This window comes from Oncorhynchus tshawytscha, linkage group LG01, assembly GCF_018296145.1.
Source record: "Oncorhynchus tshawytscha isolate Ot180627B linkage group LG01, Otsh_v2.0, whole genome shotgun sequence".
Lineage (NCBI taxonomy): Eukaryota > Metazoa > Chordata > Actinopteri > Salmoniformes > Salmonidae > Oncorhynchus > Oncorhynchus tshawytscha.
This window is the reverse complement of record NC_056429.1, coordinates 6,265,914-6,285,191: the sequence shown is the minus strand read 5'-3', so window position 1 is coordinate 6,285,191 and position 19,278 is coordinate 6,265,914.

The following is a 19,278-nucleotide window of genomic DNA, read 5'->3' as shown; positions in this document are numbered from 1 at the left end:
ATTCGCCGCCATCACCTCATGTTTCAGCGTGATAATGTATGGCCCCATGTCGCAAGGACCTGTACACAATTCCTGGAAGCTGAAAATGTGCCAGTTCTTCCATGGCCTGCATACACACCAGACATGTCACGACCCATTGAGCATGTTTGGGATGCTCTGGATCGACGTGTACGACACCGTGTTCCAGTTCCCGACAATATCTCGCAACTTCGCACAGCCATTAAAGAAGAGTGTGACAACATTCCACAGGCCACAATCAACAGCCTGATCAACTCTATGCAAAGGAGATGTGTCTCGCTGCATGAGACAAATTGTGGCCACAGCAGATACTGACTGGTTTTCTGATCCACACCCCGTATCTGTGACCAACAGATGCACATCTGTATTCCCAGTCATGTGAAATCCATAGATTAGGTCCTAATTTATTTATTTCAATAGACTGATTTCCTTATATGAACTGTAACTCAGTAAAATATTTTTAATTGTTGCAATGTGGCGTTTATATTTTTGTTCAGTGAACATCTGTTTTATAGCCTGAGTTCCCGACTAGTAAACTCCTTTTGAAAATCTAATTACGAACCCTTAACATTTTGTGGGAATCTAAAATCTAAATTTATTGTGCAATATTTATTTATATATATGTATGTTTCTGTTGTTATATTTGGTCTTGTAGCTGAATCAATACGGGAAAAAAACACAATATAAAGGAAATTGTCGGTGAATTTAGGATTATGTATTTCCATAACTGATAGTACGAGTAGAAAGACAGGTTTGTCCACTCGAGTGACACTGAATAACAATTAGACTGTCTCACAGGCTGGCCCTCATAGGTCCTCATAGCCACCGGTGGAGGCTCCTCAGAGGAGGCAGGGCAGGACCATCCTACTTAGTGAATTTCATAAAAATAAACATTGTGAAACATAAATATGTTTAGTATAAAACTATACTACATGTGTTCACGTCACCAAAAAAACACACTGTTTTGCAATGAAGGTCTACAGTAGCCTCAACAGCACTCTGTAGGGTAGCACCATGGTGTAGCCGGAAGACAGCTGGTTTCTGTCCTCCTCTGGGCACATTCAATACAAAACCTAGGAGGCTCATGGTTCTCACCCCCTTCCATAGACTTACATAGTAATCATGACAACTTCCAGAGGACATCCTCCAACCTATCAGAGCTCTTGCAGCATGCACTGACATGTTGTCCACCCAATCAAAGGATCAGAGAATTAATCTAGTACTGAAAGCATAAGCTACCGCTATTTAGCACTGCAGCATAAAATGTGGGAAGTAGTTGACTCAAAGAGAAAGACAATATTTGAAAAGTTTTGAACAAATTCATTTGTTCAAAAATGAAGGAGAAGCTAGAGACCGAGAGAAAGCAAATTATATTCCATTGTATTTTTTTAAAATTACACATTCACTTACTTAGCTAATGAATGCAACTAGCTAGTTTAGCCTACTCAAACACCCTGCTCAAACAGAGAGAGATGCTTTGTGGCTACGGCTATCCAAAACTGGAACTCTAACAAGCTTTTGGTTTTATTAATTCATTGCCACAGGTGTAACTGCTAAACTGCTTGCTGACTGTACTGCATGATTGTATCAGGTTTACTAACGCGTTCGCTGTGTTGACTATGGCGTTAGCTAATATCGTGACAACGATGTAGGCTGTGTGTAGCCGTTAGTGGTTATGGTATGAAGGTTTGGCTTGGAAAGGTTTTTTCGCCTGATGTGTCCACAAGGGAACGGAAAAGGTGCGAGGAAGAGGAGGAGAGTGCATAGATACGAGAAGGAATTATACAATGATCAAAGTGATAGTGCTTTTTTTGTATGTGGCAGCTATGAAAGTGAAGTGTTTACACGTGATCATGGGTGTATTCATTCTGCTGATTCTGTTGAAAAATGTTTCTTAAACGGAAGCAAATGGAACAAAACGAGGATAAACGTACCTGGATTAATCCAATAGAAACTCTTGTACTCCCTGACGAAGGCCATGCAGCCGAAACGCGTCAGATTTTTAAAACCTTGTTTCTATTGAACATGCCATACAAATAAAGGCATTTTAATTAATTTTATGAAGAGTGCCTTGGTCCTCCTTTCTTTTTGATTACCAATTCCCCCCTTTTACCAAAGAGCACCTTCTGTCTACCAAAATGTACTATTGTGTACCTTAGTAGCTCTTCCCTTCCTCCTCTTTCTACTAGAAACTCTTGTTTAATTAATTAACTCATTGTATTGTTTATTTAACCTTTATTTAACAAGGCAAGTCAGTTAAGAAATTCTTATTTACAATGACGTCCTACCCCGGCAAAACCTGGACGACGCAGGGCCAATTGTGTGCCGCCTTATGGGACTCCCAATCACGTCCGGATGTGATACAGCCTGGATTCAAACCCGGGACTGTAGTGACGCCTATTGGACTGAGATGCAATGCCTTTAGACCACTGCGCCACTCGGGAGCCAAACTGTTGTTTGCAACTTTTGGACTAGTGATTCCACCCCAGATCAGCTAGATGCAGGCAAGAGGAGCGTGCAAAAGCGATATTGAATGTGTCAATGTCTGTCACATTGATTACTCAAATTTCTCTCGACCTGTGTGCACCTACATTGTAAACTTTCATTCACAGGCTAGGTTGTAGCAACTTCATGATGAAGGGAAAATTATAGTATCAACTAGTATCCTTAACCTATTGATGTTACATTGAGCTGGGTGAATGGAATATGAATGACAGTCATCCAATATGGGGTGGCAGGGTAGCCTAGTGGTTAGAGCGTTGGACTAGTAACCGGAAGGTTGCAAGTTCAATCTCCCAAGCTGACAAGGTACAAATCTGTCGTTCTGCCCCTGAACAGGAAGTTAACCCACTGTTCCTAGGCTGTCATTGAAAATAAGAATTTGTTCTTAACTGACTTGCCTAGTTAAATAAAGGTAAAAAAAATAAAAAATTGCTGTAATAAAAATAAGGCCATGTTCATAAAATGATTTTTTTTTTAAATGTCCTCCCTCATCTTAAACGGCACCAACCGTCACTGGCCAGGTTTATAGCGCCGAACAAGATCACATAGGCTTGTGATGTCAATATGCAGTCATGCCTTGTTTCATATTTATTCATGTAGTTTATTACACATGTTGTCTAAGTTTAGTGTATATATCTGTCCGTCTTGTTTCCCGGATCGTAACACTGGTTTTGTCTCCATGGAAACCATGTACAGTATATCAGTCTGTTTCACGAGACACTGAGAAAGACAGAAACAGAAAGGTCCAACATTCTTCTGATATGTGCCTTTAATTATGTAGAAAATGTGAAATCCGCATATTAGCAAATTCTTTATGGAAAATAATCTTCAAATAATCTCACTGTCTCTCTCCCCCTTGGCCTGCCTTCTCTCTCTCCCTCCCTCTTACACACACACACACACACACACACACACACACACACACACACACACACACACACACACACACACACGATATGTCAACAGTGTACCTTCTCTTCCTCACCAGTAGGCTAAACTGGGCCCCCACCCTCGATTCTACACAGCTGGTTGGCTGGCCTTCGTGACACCCCCCCCTCCCCTCACACACACAAACCCCACCTCCCATGTGTGTGCCAGATCACCCCTGCTGCTCTGGGATCAATTAGTCAAATCAGGCCTCTTCAATCAAACCCAGAACAATGTCTGGTGTGGGACATAACAGCCAGCGGATTACTGACGGGCACGGACGGGGTGTGGAGGGGAACGCCAACATGGCCATGGCTCGTTGAACACGCCACTGGAAAAGCAAGAGACGAGACGGAAGAGACAAGGGTCAGCGAGTCTGGAGCAGCGGCTACACAAGCTATTTATTAACACCTTTATGAGGAACATATGTACGGAGCTGGTCACAGAAACCCATTGTGTTTCCTACAGCGTTTTCACCTGCTCCTCACTTTACAGGTCATTTATGAGCAATCAATTGGACAGGCTTATCATTTATGAACAATCAATTGGACAGGCTTATCATTTATGAACAATCAATTGGACAGGCTTATCATTTATGAACAATCAATTGGACAGGCTTATCATTTATGAGCAATCAATAGGACAGGCTTATCATTTATGAGCAATCAATTGGACAGGCTGATTTTTTTCAATCTCAATGTTATGTTGGGAATATCCGTATATTTCGTCTTTGAGTTCAGTGCAATATTTTGTTACGTTCCCCAGCAAGAAAGCCAAAACAAATGTCACTCAAACTGAAGGGGGTAACTAACAAAGAGTCACTGGCAACAATCAAAATGAAACAGGTGGGTTTTTAGGAAAGGTTCCCAAAAGCCACTCAATGGGTGTCCATTGCAACAACAACTGGGACCTGAAAGACACCTAGCATGAGCGCCCACTAAATTTGCCCACTAAGACGCAAACAAAAGAAAAACCCACACCAAACTTAAAGACAGGAAGCAAACCAAAAAGGTGACGTAAAATTAAATCAGATAAAGGATTGTTTGTCTCGAAATCAAAATAAGGAGATGTGTTAACAAGCTGCATCTATCACGACAACCGGAGCACTGGGCCAGCACAGGTGAAACACCTTCCCACTAACGAGACGGCAACCAGCACAGGTGAAACACCTTCCCACTGACGAGACGGCAACCAGCACAGGTGTAACACACACTGACTAATGAGGTGCCACCAACCCCTTAAGACAACAAATTTATCCTATATTTTTGTTGGACAAGTTTGCTCACCACTAACAGAAAACAACTTCCATCTTACAACATAATTAACTTAAATGCATCGCTACTTAAATGCGTCACTTTCTCCATTATAAAATGGTTGTCAATCATAAATCACCAGACAAAGACATCCACTTATCTTTTGTATATATATATATATATATATATATATATATATATATATATATATATACAGGCTTATCATTCCTTTTTGTAAATATATATATCCCTTTTTTTTGTAAATATACAGTATATATCCCTTTTTTGTAAATATATATCCCTTTTTTGTAAATATATATCAATTTTTTGTAAATATATATCCATTTTTTGGAAATATATATATCTATTTTTTGTAAATATATATCCCTTTTTTTGTAAATATATATCCCTTTTTGTAAATATATATCCATTTTTTGTAAATATATATATCCCTTTTTTTGTAAATATACAGTATATATCCCTTTTTTGTAAATATATATCCATTTTTTGTAAATATATATATCCCTTTTTTGTAAATATACAGTATATATCCCTTTTTTTGTAAATATATATCCCTTTTTGTAAATATATATCCATTTTTTGTAAATATATATCCATTTTTTTGGAAATATATATATCTATTTTTTTGTAAATATATATCCCTTTTTTTGTAAATATATATCCCTTTTTTTGTAAATATATATCTCTTTTTTTGTAAATATATATCCCTTTTTTTGTTAATATATATCTCTTTTTGTAAATATATATCCCTTTTTTGTAAATATATATCTCTTTTTTTGTAAATATATATCCATTTTTTGTAAATATATATCTCTTTTTTTGTAAATATATATCCATTTTTTTGTAAATATATATATTGCTTTTTTTTCTTTTTTCTTTTTTTATATAGCTGCCGAAAACTCGGACATTTTGAAAAACAGGGGTAAAATAATGTACGTTTCTAAAACTGGAACGAGCGCAACCAAAACAATACTCATCTCCAACACAGAAAAATGTGCTGTCAAAATAAATTGAGCCAGGCTGGCTCAATTTACACACTGGCTGAAACTTATTGACTACCAACCCTTGTTATACACATGAATGTTAATGGCTGTGTTTACATAGACAGACACATTTTGATATTGTGCCCAATAATTGGCAAAAGAGCTGAACTGATCAGTCATAAGACCAATTAGTGGGGGAAAAAACAGAATTGAGCTGCCTGTATAAGTGCAGCCAATGTGTGGCAGTGACTCTGTGATGTTTGGCCTTGGCTTACACACTTTCATTGGTGTGTGTCCTGGTGTGAATCAGAGAGAGACAGCTCCTCTTCAACACACTAATCATCACCATGGCTTCTACCTTGTTCTGTCAGCTATGTGCTATACTGAAGAGATGGAGAGAGAGAGGGAGAGAGAGAGAGAGAGAGAGAGAGAGAGAGAGAGAGAGAGAGAGAGAGAGAGAGAGAGAGAGGGAGAGAGAGATGAGAGAGGGGAGAGATATGAGAGAGAGAGAGAGAGAGAGAGAGAGAGAGAGAGAGAGAGAGAGAGAGAGAGAGAGAGAGAGAGAGAGAGAGAGAGAGAGAGAGAGAGAGAGAGAGGGGGAGATGAGAGGGAGAGAGAAAGATAGAGATGGGGAGAGAGGGAGGGAGAGAGATGGGAAGAAACAGAGAGAGGAAGAGAGAGGGATAGAGAAAGAGACAGATGGGGAGAGAGGGAGAGAGAGATGGGAAGAAAGAGAGAGAGGAGAGAGGGATAGAGAAAGAGACAGATGGGGAGAGAGGGAGAGGGAGAGATATGAGAGAGAGAGAGAGAGAGAGAGAGAGAGAGAGAGAGGGGGGAGGGTGAGAGAGGGAGCAAGATAGGGAGAGAGAGAGAAATAGAGAGATGGGGAGAGAGGGAGATAGAGAGAGAGAGATGGGAAGAAAGAGAGAGAGGAGAGGGATAGAGAAAGAGACAGATGGGGAGAGAGGGAGAGGGAGAGAGAGAGAGAGAGAGAGAGAGAGAGAGAGAGAGAGAGAGAGAGAGAGAGAGAGATGAATACTGTGAAGAAAAGAAAAAGAGAGGTGAGAAGGAGAACCTGCAAGCGTCAGCCCCTTACATAGCTGTGGTGATAATGAAGTTGTGGCCACATGGCATTCTGAGGTAGAGTGAGTCATATTATACTGTAGTTCTACTTTAATAGAGGCTGGCATTACTTCTTCTGGGAGTGACAATAATCTCACGTTAAACATAATCTGTTATCTCCATTCCTGGTGTGCAATTGTGATGCGTTAGGCTAGCCCTCCTTTCTCCCTCAATTCCTGAGTTTCAACACAAAGGTATTATTGTGAGTAATATGTGCTATTATGCTGTGAACACAATCACTGTGTTAACCATGATGCCGACTGTCAAGTATTTTCAATAGACAGGAGAAGTTTGACGATGATGTCATTGTTTTCTCACACCAATCCGATTTAAACAGTTGATTCCTCCTCACAGAGAGATGGGACCACGCCTGGTGGAGATTGTTGTTGTTCTAACCCTGATACCTGCGGTGTATAAAATACACAGAGGTTGCAGATGCATTCTGGGGAGTCAGTGTAGACTTAGTGTATCTATTTTATATATCAGCCCTTAGAGTCTATCATGTTTTCATATATTCTATTCTTATGTATTATCAATGAAGGCAATGTTTCTCTCGGTCAGATTTCAATTTGGAAAACAAATTGCTGCGAGAGATGCTTTGGGGCGTCTGTGAGGAGGGGTGGGGGTTGAGGGGTGTGAGAGGGGTGTACGGTGGGGGTTGAAGTATAGTATTCATTAAAACTAAACCCCAGTCCCCATCTGGTGGTTTGAATAGAGAGCAGGGTGTAGGGACGTCCCTGGGCCCCTTGACAGGCACGTGCCTAAGCTGCTCCAGACGGTCCTCTCTTTGTGTGTGTATGTGTGTGCTCAGTGTTAGATTGGACGGGCATAGAGGACCCACAACACACCTGTGTCCCTCCATAGTCTCAACCAATCTGCAGACTGAACTTAAGACATGGTCTAGCATGAATACAGAGGTGTATCATCCCAAATGGCACCCTATTCCCTATTTAGTGGACTACTTTTAACCAAGGCCCATAGGGTGCAGTGTTGTACGCAGCCATATAAATGAGGAGGTAGTAGTCTATCTAATAATGTATAATATCCACTGCAGCGTTATGTTCTACACCAGAGTCAGACTTGGTGAGCTGCTGCTGCCTGTAGTTGCAGAAATACTATTTTGGGAAATCGTGAAGATGAACAGGGGGACTGAGGACTGTAAATCCTTGGATAAAATGATTATTTCGGAAGTGTGTGAATAATTTACGCCCGATCTGTGGATTGGTTTCTGTGGTAACTGAAAATCAAACAGATCAAACAGCCTCTCCCCTTTCTGTCTGCTGAAAAACAAGCCTATTGTGATGTCATAAGGCCTTACTGCATCGGTGATGCATGGAATGCATCATGATATTATGACGTCATAAATATATGACTTTGTAACGCTCGTCTGAAGAAGTGGACCAAGGTGCAGCGCGGCAAGTGTTCATGATTCTTTAATTACTCAGAACACCAAACAAAAGCAACAAAAATAATAACGAACGTCACGTTCTGCCGGCTTCACAGAGATAACAAAAAAAAACAAGATCCCACAACTTAGGTGGGAAAAAAGGCTACCTAAGTATGATTCCCAATCAGAGACAACGATAGACAGCTGCCTCTGATTGGGAACCTCACTCGGCCAAACATAAAGAAATACAAAACATAGAATGCCAACCCCACATCACACCCTGACCTAACTAAATAGAGAAATAAAACGTCTCTCTAAGGTCAGGGCGTGACAGACTTGTACTCCATCACTGGTTTCTATGGAGACCTAATGAATAATATTGCTTGCATCCTTATATTTGGCAAAACCTTTCAATGCTTCGCTCACATTGCTTTCAGAGTGTAAGAATGAGTTTTTGTCTATAGCTTTATCCTTGTACAAAATCTCAAGACAGAGACAAATCTGCTCAGATGGGTCAAAGCTCAGAGCCCAATTTCCCCTAAAGAACAACGTGAGCATATAAAAGAAGAAGAAGAAGAAGATGCATCCAATAGTGGCTGTCTTCCGGTTTGCTCTCATGTTGTCAGCTGCTCTCATGTTGTCAGCTGATCTCATGTTGTCAGCTACTCTCATATTGTCAGCTGCTCTCATGTTGTCAGCTGCTCTCATGTTGTCAGCTGATCTCATATTGTCAGCTGCTCTCATGTTGTCAGCTGCTCTCATGTTGTCAGCTGATCTCATGTTGTCAGCTGATCTCATGTTGTCAGCTACTCTCATGTTGTCAGCTGATCTCATGTTGTCAGCTACTCTCTTGTTGTCAGCTGCTCTCATGTTGTCAGCTACTCTCATGTTGTCAGCTGATCTCATATTGTCAGCTGCTCTCATGTTGTCAGCTGATCTCATGTTGTCAGCTGATCTCATGTTGTCAGCTACTCTCATGTTGTCAGCTGATCTCATGTTGTCAGCTACTCTCATGTTGTCAGCTACTCTCATGTTGTCAGCTGCTCTCATGTTGTCAGCTGCTCTCATGTTGTCAGCTGATCTCATATTGTCAGCTACTCTCATATTGTCAGCTACTCTCATGTTGTCAGCTACTCTCATATTGTCAGCTGATCTCATACTGTGAGCTACTCTCATGTTGTCAGCTACTCTCATATTGTCAGCTGAACTCATACTGTGAGCAACTCTCATGTTGTCAGCTACTCTCATATTGTCAGCTACTCTCATGTTGTCAGCTGATCTCTTATTGTCAGCTACTCTCATGTTGTCAGCTGCTCTCATGTTGTCAGCTGATCTCATGTTGTCAGCTGATCTCATGTTGTCAGCTACTCTCATATTGTCAGCTACTCTCATGTTGTCAGCTGCTCTCATACTGTGAGCTACTCTCATATTGTCAGCTACTCTCATGTTGTCAGCTGCTCTCATACTGTGAGCTACTCTCATATTGTCAGCTGCTCTCATGTTGTCAGCTGATCTCATGTTGTCAGCTGATCTCATGTTGTCAGCTGATCTCATGTTGTCAGCTGATCTCATGTTGTCAGCTGATCTCATGTTGTCAGCTGATCTCATATTGTCAGCTGCTCTCATGTTGTCAGCTGATCTCATGTTGTCAGCTACTCTCATGTTGTCAGCTACTCTCATGTTGTCAGCTGCTCTCATGTTGTCAGCTGCTCTCATGTTGTCAGCTGATCTCATATTGTCAGCTACTCTCATATTGTCAGCTGCTCTCATGTTGTCAGCTACTCTCATATTGTCAGCTACTCTCATATTGTCAGCTACTCTCATGTTGTCAGCTGCTCTCATGTTGTCAGCTACTCTCTTATTGTCAGCTACTCTCATATTGTCAGCTACTCTCATGTTGTCAGCTACTCTCATATTGTCAGCTACTCTCATATTGTCAGCTACTCTCATGTTGTCAGCTGCTCTCATGTTGTCAGCTACTCTCTTATTGTCAGCTACTCTCATATTGTCAGCTACTCTCATATTGTCAGCTACTCTCATATTGTCAGCTGCTCTCATGTTGTCAGCTACTCTCATGTTGTCAGCTGATCTCATATTGTCAGCTGCTCTCATGTTGTCAGCTGATCTCATGTTGTCAGCTGATCTCATGTTGTCAGCTACTCTCATGTTGTCAGCTGATCTCATGTTGTCAGCTACTCTCATGTTGTCAGCTACTCTCATGTTGTCAGCTGCTCTCATGTTGTCAGCTGCTCTCATGTTGTCAGCTGATCTCATATTGTCAGCTACTCTCATATTGTCAGCTACTCTCATCATGTTGTCAGCTACTCTCATATTGTCAGCTGATCTCATACTGTGAGCTACTCTCATGTTGTCAGCTACTCTCATATTGTCAGCTGAACTCATACTGTGAGCAACTCTCATGTTGTCAGCTACTCTCATATTGTCAGCTACTCTCATGTTGTCAGCTGATCTCTTATTGTCAGCTACTCTCATGTTGTCAGCTGCTCTCATGTTGTCAGCTGATCTCATGTTGTCAGCTGATCTCATGTTGTCAGCTACTCTCATATTGTCAGCTACTCTCATGTTGTCAGCTGCTCTCATACTGTGAGCTACTCTCATATTGTCAGCTACTCTCATGTTGTCAGCTGCTCTCATACTGTGAGCTACTCTCATATTGTCAGCTGCTCTCATGTTGTCAGCTGATCTCATGTTGTCAGCTGATCTCATGTTGTCAGCTGATCTCATGTTGTCAGCTGATCTCATGTTGTCAGCTGATCTCATATTGTCAGCTGCTCTCATGTTGTCAGCTGATCTCATGTTGTCAGCTGATCTCATGTTGTCAGCTACTCTCATGTTGTCAGCTGCTCTCATGTTGTCAGCTGCTCTCATGTTGTCAGCTGCTCTCATGTTGTCAGCTGATCTCATGTTGTCAGCTACTCTCATATTGTCAGCTGCTCTCATGTTGTCAGCTACTCTCATATTGTCAGCTACTCTCATATTGTCAGCTACTCTCATGTTGTCAGCTGCTCTCATGTTGTCAGCTACTCTCTTATTGTCAGCTACTCTCATATTGTCAGCTACTCTCATGTTGTCAGCTACTCTCATATTGTCAGCTACTCTCATATTGTCAGCTACTCTCATGTTGTCAGCTGCTCTCATGTTGTCAGCTACTCTCTTATTGTCAGCTACTCTCATATTGTCAGCTACTCTCATATTGTCAGCTACTCTCATATTGTCAGCTGCTCTCATGTTGTCAGCTGCTCTCATATTGTCAGCTGCTCTCATGTCGTCAGCTACTCTCTTATTGTCAGCTACTCTCATATTGTTAGCTACTCTCATACTTTGAGCTGCTCTCATATTGTCAGCTGATCTCATGTTGTCAGCTGCTCTCATGTTGTCGTGCTGTGGGGTCTGCTTTCAGTGGGGTCGGCTACTCAGGCAGGAAGGAAACACCACCAGGTCCAAACCCCTCTCAACATGACAATCGCAACAACAGCAGACCGACCTTGTCTGTTTCAACCGGTTGGCCTAGATCTGCATCAGGCAGATGAAACAGAAAAATGCCACCAGACCACCAAATTCTGCCTGCTCAGAACATAACTACATTGGTTCAGTTTAGGACAGAGTGTGCAGTGCTTCTGTGTGCAAGCGGGTGGGAGCCTAGATCCAAGATGGAGATTGATTATTGGAGGTTGGGAGCCTAGATCCAAGATGGAGATAGATCCAAGATGGAGATTGATTATTGGAGGTTGGGAGCCTAGATCCAAGATGGAGATCGATTATTGGAGGTTGGGAGCCTAGATCCAAGATGGAGATCGATTATTGGAGGTTGGGAGCCTAGATCCAAGATGGAGATCGATTATTGGAGGTTGGGAGCCTAGATCCAAGATGGAGATCGATTATTGGAGGTAAGGGAAATGGTTATTAAGCATTTGTTCAAATCTTAGCCCATCTGAAAAAAAACATACCCCACTCAGTGATTGTTAACAAACCTAATACAACAACAACAACAAAAATAATTTATTTCAAATTATAAAATGATTTGATTTCAATTTGAGGCGCTCTCAACTATAGTAAAGGGGTGGATGAGATATGTGACAGACAGACTGATGTTACAAATCTCTTGTTAACAAGACAATGACTGTGGGAGTGGTAGGGGGTAGGGGGTAGGGTGTAGGGGGTAGGGGACATTGTGCAACTCTAATACGCCTGAGGTGGTGTAATAACATAATAATTACAGCATTAGTTTCTCTGAAGGCCTGGGTCGTCATTAAAAACCACTGGCTGGATCTTTACAAATGGATTTTAATTTACGGGAAGGCATGAAACCATGACAAACATAAAATATGCACTAAAATGAATTAGAAGTATTTTGTTGTATGATGTGACAGATAAACATACCAACAAAATAAGCAACCAATTCATTCAATTGACTGTATTTATAATGTTCCAAAAAGAAAGTATGGTTTCATTATGGTTTGGACCTATTCTGCCGTGCTTCCACTCCTAGCTTATGGTCTGAAGACATCCGTGTGTTTCGCAACAAATATTATGATAGATTTTTTTTCATATGTTGGGAGAAGTATATGGTTCGTGTTAGGACCAAAAACCATTCTACAGTTTTGCCAGTCCAAACCTATGTTATGTATGAGTTCTGATCTGGAGAGTTTTGTGTGCGTGTGTGTGTGTGTGTGTGTGTGTGTGTGTGTGTGTGTGAGATCAGGATGACAGGAGGATAATTACAGTCAGGCAGGGTCCCAGGGGTGTAGTGGAGACCCCTTGGCATCAAATAGTCACTCTAGACCTTCTCCCTTTGGCGTCCCAGAGGACCCAAACTAGCACCTGCTGTCCACATAGATGTACACAGGCTGTTGTCTGTCCAAACAGACAGTCACTGGCTGTACTCAGCTCATTTCTAGTGATACACACACACCCCACCACACACACAGTACTAGACGTATGAGTTAAAGAATAAACACGTTTCCTCACATACTTTGACCATATTTAAAGTATTCAAACCCATAGACACACACACAATACTGAACATCTAATCAAATGGCTTCCCAGACTATATGCATTGCCCCCCCACCCCCCCCAGCCTCCCCCTTTTTACACCGCTGCTACTCTGATGTTATCATCTCTGCGTTGTCACTTGATAACTCTACCTACATGTACATATTACCTCAACTAACCGGTGCCCCCGCACATTGACTCTGTACCGGTACCCCCTGTATATAGCCTCCACATTGACTCTGTACCAGTACCCCCTGTATATAGCCTCCACATTGACTCTGTACCGGTACCCCCCTGTATATAGCCTCCACATTGACTCTGTACCGGTACCCCCTGTATATAGCCTCCACATTGACTCTGTACCCTGTATATAGCCTCCACATTGACTCTGTACTGGTACCCCCTGTATATAGCCTCCACATTGACTCTGTACCGTAATACCCTGTATATAGCCTCCACATTGACTCTGTACCCTGTATATAGCCTCCACATTGACTCTGTACCGGTACCCCCTGTATATAGCCTCCACATTGACTCAGTACCTGTACCCCCTGTATATACCCTCCACATTGACTCTGTACTGGTACCCCCTGTATATAGCCTCCACATTGACTCTGTACCGGTACCCCCTGTATATAGTCTCCACATTGACTCTGTACCGGTACCCCCTGTATATAGCCTCCACATTGACTCTGTACCGGTACCCCCTGTATATAGCCTCCACATTGACTCTGTACCGGTACCCCCTGTATATAGCCTCCACATTGACTCTGTACCGGTACCCTCTGTATATAGCCTCCACATTGACTCTGTACCAGTACCCCCTGTATATAGCCTCCACATGGACTCTGTACCAGTACCCCCTGTATATAGCCTCCACATTGACTCTGTACCAGTACCCCTGTATATAGCCTCCACATTGACTCTGTACCAGTACCCCCTGTATATAGCCTCCACATTGACTCTGTACCAGTACCCCCTGTATATAGCCTCCACATGGACTCTGTACCGGTACCCCCTGTATATAGCCTCCACATTGACTCTGTACCAGTACCCCTGTATATAGCCTCCACATTGACTCTGTACCGGTACCCCCTGTATATAGCCTCCACATTGACTCTGTACTGGTACCCCCTGTATATAGCCTCCACATTGACTCTGTACCGGTACCCCCTGTATATAGCCTCCACATTGACTCTGTACCGGTACCCCCTGTATATAGCCTCCACATTGACTCTGTACAGGTACCCCCTGTATATATCCTCCACATTGACTCTGTACCGGTACCCCCTGTATATAGCCTCCACATTGACTCTGTATCGGTACCCCCTGTATATAGCCTCCACATTGACTCTGTACCGGTACCCCCTGTATATAGCCTCCACATTGACTCTGTACCGGTACCCCCTGTATATAGCCTCCACATTGACTCTGTACCGGTACCCCCTGTATATAGCCTCCACATTGACTCTGTACCGGTACCCCCTGTATATAGCCTCCACATTGACTCTGTATCGGTACCCCCTGTATATAGCCTCCACATTGACTCTGTACCGGTACCCCTGTATATAGCCTCCACATTGACTCTGTACCGGTACCCCCTGTATATAGCCTCCACATTGACTCTGTACAGGTACCTCCTGTATATAGCCTCCACATTGACTCTGTACCGGTACCCCCGTTATATAGCCTCCACATTGACTCTGTATCGGTACCCCCTGTATATAGCCTCCACATTGACTCTGTACCGGTACCCCCCTGAATATAGCCTCCACATTGACTCTGTACCAGTACCCCTGTATATATACTCACTATTGTTATTTTACTGCTAATCTTTAAATATTTGTTACTTTCATTTCTTTATTTTTTGAGGTATTTTTCCTAAAACTGCATTGTTGGTTAAGGGCTTGTAAGTAAGCATTTCACTGTAAGGTCTACTACACCTGTTGTATTCAGCATTTCACTGTAAGGTCTACTACACCTGTTGTGTTCAGCATTTCACTGTAAGGTCTACTACACCTGTTGTATTCAGCATTTCACTGTAAGGTCTACTACACCTGTTGTATTCAGCATTTCACTGTAAGGTCTACTACACCTGTTGTATTCAGCATTTCACTGTAAGGTCTACTACACCTGTTGTATTCAACATTTCACTCTAAGGTCTACTACACCTGTTGTATTCAGCATTTCACTGTGAGGTCTACTACACCTGTTGTATTCAGCATTTCACTGTGAGGTCTACTACACCTGTTGTATTCAGCATTTCACTGTGAGGTCTACTACACCTGTTGTATTCAGCATTTCACTGTAAGGTCTACTACACCTGTTGTATTCAGCATTTCACTGTAAGGTCTACTACACCTGTTGTATTCAGCATTTCACTGTAAGGTCTACTACACCTGTTGTATTCAGCATTTCACTGTAAGGTCTACTACACCTGTTGTATTTGGCGCATGTGACAAATAAAATGTGACTTGATTTGATACTACATGTATGAGTTATACAATAAACACTATGCTAACACTCGTATTCAAACCCATAGCCACACAGATGTCCAATACATGTGTATTGTCCAATTACAGCCTTAACAGGCATTGTCTCCAGGGTAACAGCCATGACCCCGGGCTGGTTAGCCGTGAGAGAAAACATGTGTTTCCTGTCAAACGAACAAACCCAGTGAGAAGCAGACTGTGCTCAGTGTCTGGTAGATAGGTGGAAAGGTTTCACAGTGTCAGGTGGATAGGTGGAAAGGTTTCACAGTGTCAGGTGGAAAGGTTTCACAGTGTCAGGTGGATAGGTGGAAAGGTTTCACAGTGTCAGGTGGATAGGTGGAAAGGTTTCACAGTGTCAGGTGGATAGGTTTCACAGTGTCAGGTGGATAGGTGGAAAGGTTTCACAGTGTCAGGTGGATAGGTTTCACAGTGTCAGGTGGATAGGTGGAAAGGTTTCACAGTGTCAGGTGGACAGGTTTCACAGTGTCAGGTGGATAGGTTTCACAGTGTCAGGTAGACAGGTTTCACAGTGTCAGGTGGATAGGTTTCACAGTGTCAGGTAGACAGGTTTCACAGTGTCAGGTGGATAGGTTTCACAGTGTCAGGTAGACAGGTTTCACAGTGTCAGGTGGATAGGTTTCACAGTGTCAGGTGGATAGGTGGATAGGTTTCACAGTGTCAGGTAGACAGGTTTCACAGTGTCAGGTGGATAGGTTTCACAGTGTCAGGTAGACAGGTTTCACAGTGTCAGGTAGACAGGTTTCACAGTATCAGGTAGACAGGTTTCACAGTGTCAGGTAGACAGGTTTCACAGTGTCAGGTAGACAGGTTTCACAGTGTCAGGTAGACAGGTTTCACAGTGTCAGGTAGACAGGTTTCACAGTGTCAGGTAGACAGGTTTCACAGCGTGTATTGTGGTGGGATTTATCTCTTCTCCTTATTGGAAAAAGGTTTGTGTCTTGTCGCATAGTCCTAGGCCAAATCATTCTGTGCAGAGATATGGTCCATGAGACATGGTCCATTGTCATTGAAACGTTTCGATGATATCTAAGCGATATACAAATTGAGAACCCCAGAGTTATCTTTACGTATATCATACAATCTATGCCTTACAGTCTCACAGAGCCGGGCAACCATGTAGACATTGTTGTTGAGTAGCAATCAATCCGACCTTATGTTGTTACAGGTGAATAGAGGAGAAAAAACTCAACGTTTGAAAAAAAAAGATCTATTGATCTGTAATTAATTTAGATTTGATTAGCACGAGGTCTTTTGTTCAGGTCAAACGGTTCAGTCTGTTACAGAGGTGTTACATGATAGATTTATCGACCTCTGGCCAGTCTCAGAAATGCTGTTTGAGGTCGGAGACATTAAGCATTATTTTGTACCTCTAGCATTATTTATTCATTGTTTTCATGCAGCAGTCTAAGGTACATGACAGGTTTGTAATCTCCTGATAGCTATCAGATTGCTGTCCAGTGTCCACCACTCCCTGAGTCAATAGTCTCCCCTGTCCACTCTACACTCTGAAGAATCCCCCATTGGTGCCAGCTCCAGCAGTCAATAGTCTCCCCTGTCCACTCTACACTCTGAAGAATCCCCCATTGGTGCCAGCTCCAGCAGTCAATAGTCTCCCTGTCCACTCTACACTCTGAAGAATCCCCCATTGGTGCCAGCTCCAGCAGTCAATAGTCTCCCCTGTCCACTCTACACTCTGAAGAATCCCCCATTGGTGCCAGCTCCAGCAGTCAATAGTCTCCCCTGTCCACTCTACACTCTGAAGAATCCCCCATTGATATACTAACAAGCAACAAGAGGAACTGGAGAAGGAGGAGACCGATTTATTAAATAAAATACAATCCAATTGTATTCGTCTCATGCTTTGTAAACAACAGGTGTAGACTAACAGTGAAATGCTTACTCACGGGCCCTTCCCAACAATGCAGAGAGAAAGAAAATAGAGAAATAATAGAAAAGTAAAAACAAGTAATAATAAAAGTAATAATTGATACACAATGAGTAAAGATAACTTGGCTATATACAAGGGGATCCAGTACGGAGTCGATTTGCAGGGGTACGAGGTCATTGAGGTAGATATGTATATATAACTAAGAATAAAGTGCCAGATAAAGAATAGCAGCAGTGTGATGAGTTAAAGAAAATTTTGTGCGAAAAGGGCCAATGCAGATATTCCAGGTATCTATTTGGTTAACTATTTAGCTAATTATTGAGCAGTCTTATGGCTTGGGGTAGAAGCTGTTCAGTGCCCTGTTGGTTCCAGACTGCATCGGTACTGCTTGCAGTGCATTAGCAGAGAGAACAGTCTATGACTTGGGAGTCTGGAGTCTTTGACAGGGACCTAGGCTTTCTTGGGCACAGAGACTATGGTGGTCTGCTGGAAACATGTAGGCATTACAGACTGAGTCAGAGAGAGGTTGAAAATATCAGCAAAGATACTTGCCAGCTGGTCAGCGCATGCTCTGAGTGCGTGTCCTGGTAATCCGTCTGGCCCTCCGGCCTTGTGAATGTTAACCTGTTTAAAGGTCTTACTCACATCGGCTTTGAAAAGCGTGTTCCCACAGTCGTCTGTAACAGCTGGTGCTCTCATGCATGGTTCAGTGTTGCTTGCCTCGAAGCGAGCGCAGAAGGCATTTAGCTTGTCTGTCAGGCTCACGTCACTGGGCAGCTCCTGGTTGGGTATCTCTATGTAATCTGTGATATTTTACAAGCCCTGCCACATCCGACAAGCGTCAGAGCCGGTGTAGTAGGATTCAATCTTAGTCTTGTATTCACTGTTTAATGGTTCATCGAAGGGCATAGTGGGATTTCTTATAAGCGTCAGGATTAGTGTCCCACTCCTTGAAAGTAGGAGCTCTAGCCTTTAGCTCGGTGCAGATGTTGCCTGTAATTTATGGCTTCTGGTTGGGATATGTACGTACGGTCACTATGGGGATGACGTCATCGATGCACTAACTAATGAAGCCGGTGACTGATGTGGTAAACTCCTCAATGCCATCGGATGAATCCCGGAACATATTCCAGTCTGCGCTAGCGAAATATTCCTGTAGCTTAGTAACATCCGCTTCATCTGACCGATTCCGTATTGACCTATTCCGTATTGTCACTGGTACTTCCTGTTTGAGTTTTTGCTTGTCAGGAGGAATCAGGAGGATAGAGTTATGATCAGATTTTCCAAATGGAGGGCGACAGAGAGCTTTGTACGCATCTCTGTGTGTGGAGTTAAGGCAATCTAAAGCTTTTTCAGCTGTCGTTGCACACTGGTAGAAATGTGGTAAGACAGATTTCAGTTTTCCTGCATTAAAATCCCCGGCCATTAGGAAAGCCACCTCTACATGAGCGTTTCTTGTTTGCTTATACAGCTTGTTGAGTGTGGTCTTAGTGCCAGAATTGGTTTGTGGTGAAGATTAGAAAACATTTTTTTTAAAGATTATAACAGGTGGTTAACCAGAAACAGTTCAGCTTTTCCTCAGACTAATGTGTCTTTCCGTCAGACTAATGTGTCTTTCCTCAGACTAATGTGTCTTAACGTCAGACTAATG